The 4,701-nt window shown below is 47.5% G+C and overlaps 1 non-coding gene across 1 annotated transcript; it reads right to left on the bottom strand.

The window, feature by feature from the left end:
• Positions 1-663: 663 nt before the first annotated feature.
• Positions 664-4,547, bottom strand: LOC102372855. The gene is made up of 3 exons (XR_003094539.1): positions 3,895-4,547; positions 3,224-3,408; positions 664-2,046 (listed from the first exon to the last, which is right to left on the bottom strand). It is a non-coding gene; the product is annotated as an uncharacterized LOC102372855 (transcript).
• Between the last annotated feature and the right edge of the window lie 154 nt (positions 4,548-4,701).

Here is a 4,701-nt window from a genome sequence, read left to right on the forward strand (position 1 = left end):
TGTAGGGAAGTAACTTTATTGAAGTGCAGACCTTACAGTAGTGAACATTTCCCTCTATTCCCTTGGAAACTAGCATTTAGTAAAACTTCTTTAACTCATTCTTAAATACCCACTTATTGCCATCTTTCTATCTTCTAGCATGTGCACCTGCATGTAGGAATACTAGACCACAACTGAAAATGTACATAGTCCCTCCCCACTTAAATTTCTGCTCTCGCTGGCTGTAACAGGAATGAGGGGCAAGAGAAGACTATCATGAACACCTGTGATGCAGGGTTGACGTTTGCTGCTTAGTACATTTGCATTCTCCTGACCAGCCTAGAACGTAGTTGCTCAGCTCGTGCAGGAGAACAAACTAGCTTCCTTTACAAAAAAAAAGCCTCGGAGCCCCAAGCCTTCTGCCAAATCTTATGAGTAGCTCTCCTTGTGCCAGCGCACTTTTTTAGCTAAGGTTGTCGGGAAGGTGGGGAGGAGAGTGATTAACCCTGCAGTGCATGTTCAGCCTGGATTGGGTCCTTAGTTAACTTTAATGAAAAGGATCTTTGTGTTGGAAGCCAGTACGTAGTTGTTACAGGAGGCATCTTAGAGAAGGTCCACTTACTTTCTTTTTTTATTTTTTTAAACAGGTGAAGTACAGTTAACCACATTTAGTTGACATTCCTGAGGTAAGCGCTGATCTCAGCTTGACACCTTTTGTCTACTACATTCATTATATTATTACTAACTCATAATTACCAATAACTCTTCGATTTCTCTTCAGTTGAAGTTGGGCAAGGGAAGAGTTGCTTTTACCTGTTGCATTGAGCAATTCATAGCCAGCATTTCCAGAAAAACTGCTGAATATACTATGACCTGGCACAGCTCCTTCCAGTCATCAAAAGCACCTACACTGCAGGTGTTGTTCCACTCGGGGAGAACAAACAGGGCTTTTCTCCAAAAGATGTGTAATCTTTATGAAAGCTGAGTTCATTCTTCCTGCTGCAGAACTTGTCACACTTCAGTTAAACCACCTATCCCCATCACCACTTTAATACTGAAACTGAGCAATTCAGTTTGAAGACTTGTGCACCTTCCCCGAGTGAGGTTTTAGGATCCTGCTGCAAAACATGTCTTGAAAACAGTCTTAATGGTGACAGATGCAAGTCCTTCTTTGCCTTTGATCTCAAATACACTGCTTTGTATTTTGCTGGCTTCCAATTTCCAGTTAAGGTTCTAGGCTGGAAGCGGAAGGAGATGAAACATTATATTCCCACTAAGACACAATACAGAAACATCTAACAAGTCTCTTCTGTTGAGTTGTTGTTTTGTTTTCATCTGCTCTTATTTTTCTCTGTTACTTAATTGCTTCTCTGGAAGATTGGTCATCTATGCTGTGTCAGCTAGCACTGCCAAAGTACAGCCAGGAAAGTACGGCCAGTGCTGTTAAAATTCCCCTTTGGGCTTTTAATCAATCAACAGGGATAAGTAGGAAGGAGGGCAAGGTCATAATGTTTTGCTATGCCTAAACCAATTATCAGCATGACTGCAGCTTCACTGAAATCATTTCAGAAGAGTAAAGCAAACCAGGCTGTTAAAAGGAGGAACTGTACACATGGCCAAATTCAGCTAATCTGGACTCGTAAGGCTGTGTTCTGGGACAGCAAATCCTCACCAGGTTTCTATCTAGAAAAAAAGATTATACAGGCTTCACAGGAAACCTGAGTAAATGCCAGCTCAGGATGGTAAGTCTTTTGGATGACCTTTACCACTGGCACTGAAACAAATGGAATCAGCCCCACGAGTCTGAGGTAAACGGCTGGCTTTGGAGACTTCTTTAGTGGTCTTCATATCAGGTCACAGTAGACCCAGTTTCTGGGGTTCTGGTTTCTTCAAGTAGTGAGGGGAGATGTTGAAGCCCCAATCCATGGTTTTGCATGCTGGTGCCCGGATGAAGAGTTGGCATTTTGAAGGAAGGGACAAGGTTCCCTGTAGGTAGACACGGAGAGAAGAGCAAGTGATCTTATTCTTTCAGTGTTGCAGCAGTCTGTGAAGAGACAACTTCTGGAGCTGCAAAGACAGAAATTATTAGGAGAGTCTAACTAGCATTTGTTCGCTAGGAGAGCCAATTGGATGTACCCAGTCTAGAATTTAAGCCATGTTCTAAAAACTTTTAACAAGAGTCAAATACTCTATTAACAGCTTGGGGTTTTTTTTCCATTCTTCCCTTAAGCACCACCTCGCTGGCCCTTCTTTGTATCAATCAAAAGGGGCAAGTCAGACATTTATCTTAATGTCTTGTCTCTAGATCACAATTTCATGGCTATGTCATTACAATAGTTTTAAAGAGGAATTTTGAGGTGCCAGCTGACATCATTCATCCTTTATATCTAAATCCATTGGTAGCTACAGCTATGAAATCCCACTAACCAGTACAGCTGCAACTAAACACAGGTTTACATGTTCTAATGTTAACAGGAGTCAGTTACCAGTGATGGATGTAGCAGTAGGCCTACAGTGAAGCCACGCATTTGAGCTGGGATTCAAATGGAGGAACAGACTATTGGCAGATACCAGACAAGCATTTAGGGAGAAAAATGCTTTGCACTCTTGTACACTGTACAAATGCGGGAAAAGTCACTTGGAAAAATTAAGTGTGATGAAAGTGAAACCTATCTGCTATAAAACGGAAGCCAATAGTGTTTAATACAGAAGTCCCTTTCCATTCTATTTAATTATTTCTGGACAAGGTACATAGCACTTTAGAGACTTAGTTTGAAAGGTGCAGAGAAGTAACATCACTGTAAGGGGAAACATCTGCCTTATGAGCAGGCCTTAAGGAAATGGAAGACATCTTTTTATTGTGGAGAAGCTGCTGCACATCAGCTTCCATGCAGCTCTTAACAGAACAGGACTCTAATGCAATGGCAAAGAGACCAAGACAACCGGCGATCTTGTTCCGCTACAGCACCAGTTTCAGACCGTGGGTTGTGACCCAAATGAGGGTTGCGGGGGCAATGCCAGCAGCGCCGCGCCGCACCGCATGCCAGGAGCTCCCTCACCCCCGCACTCCAGTCCCAGCAGCAGGGCGCGGGGGGGAAAAAAGGTTGGGAACCGCCGTGCTACAGCCTTCATCTCCCTTTGCAGCCATTGAGTTATAACATCTTCTGCCTACTTCAGCATTGAGGACTTGCAGACCCATGGCTGGGGACTAGGCAGGCTTGTTACAGTGGCGACCTCCACTCACCGTGTCACAGCAGTACCGTCAAAGGATACACGTGGCTTTTCAGGAGAGAAAGTATTGCCATCTGCTCTCCTCACATCCTGGTGGAGTCTGCCATTGCTTATTTCACAGCTAACCTTCCCTGAAGGTCATTCCACTACCCACCACCTGCGGACGCGCCTGGTGGTCACACAGCTCGGCCCCACAGCCTAAAGGAATAAAAGAAGGAAAAAAACCCCCAAAATCAGAGTCCAGTCAGGCTGTAGCTTGTACTCAGCGGGGTAACCAAGCTCTACCATGAGACACGCCAAAGTTACTGCATCTGTTTTAGTCTTCTGTTGGAACAACAGTCAGAGAAACCGTTTCGTCTACAGATAGTTAAGCAGATCATTAATTTTTCAGACCTGCATCCTGCCGTGTCCAAAAGGCTCAGAGGAGCTAGCTGAGAAATACAGTTCGAGAAGAGCCGATCAGGACTGTGCCGCCTCCTTTCTATCCCTGTTCCCGCATCTGCCTGCCTGTGCTACGCCTCACGTGCAGTTAGATCTCTTCACCATTTCCATCTTCTTCTGGTTTGGGGTCATGTGTATGGACGAAGAGCGCTAACCCATGCTGCATCCTGTTGCCAAGCATCCCCCACTTACAGAGGCAGTTTTCCACGTAAGACGTTTCAAGTTACAACGAACGGCACTCACGACGTTTATGAGTTGACGCCGTTTCAACTTCCCAACATCAGTTTCGACTTCACAGCGCTCGAAGCGACTGGCCGAGTTCGCTGCGTCGCCCATCTCCCCAGAGAACATCTGTCGAAACGGCCTTGGGCACTTCCTTTCAGAAAGGCAACGAGACTCCAGAAAAACCTGCAGCCGAGACTCCTGCCACGTGCCCTTCAAAAAGTCCAGCAGTGTCACCTCGAAGAAGTCCTTCCAAATCAATACGATCGCTATTTACAGTGTAAATACATGATGTAGCTATATTACTCGTCTACGATTGACTGAGTACAAAGCAGGTCTGCGTGGTGCAGCGCTCCGGGGTGGGGCCCACCCCAGACCAGGGCAGCGCTGGGGTCCGAGCCGACACACCACGTCGCTGCTCTATGTCGGCTCCGCACTCCCACCGCCCACGTGGGCCCGCAGCAGCAACAACCGCTTCCGGTGCTCTCGGGGAAGCTTCCGGCAGGAAGCGTGAGCTTCTCCCCGTGTCCCGGCTGGGAGCACGGGCTTGGCACTCGAGTTCCGCCCGCGGGCAGGGTCGTCCTCTCACTTCCTATCAGCGCGTTTGCTTGTTTGATTTCAGCCCTGCCCTCCCCTCCCCTCCTCCTTTTCCGCACGCACTTATAAGGAGAGGGGAGTCGCCGCATGCAAAAGTGCGTCTGTCCCTTTTAAGGACAGGTAGGACGCCCCCCCACGTGCGCGCCGCATGCTGGGGCGCGTAGTCTCGAGCGGCGTTGCTCCCTCCGCGCACGCGCGAGTCGGGCCCCGCCCCCCGCGGCGGTGGGCGTG

This window comes from Alligator sinensis, unplaced genomic scaffold (assembly GCF_000455745.1).
Source record: "Alligator sinensis unplaced genomic scaffold, ASM45574v1 scaffold781_1, whole genome shotgun sequence".
Lineage (NCBI taxonomy): Eukaryota > Metazoa > Chordata > Crocodylia > Alligatoridae > Alligator > Alligator sinensis.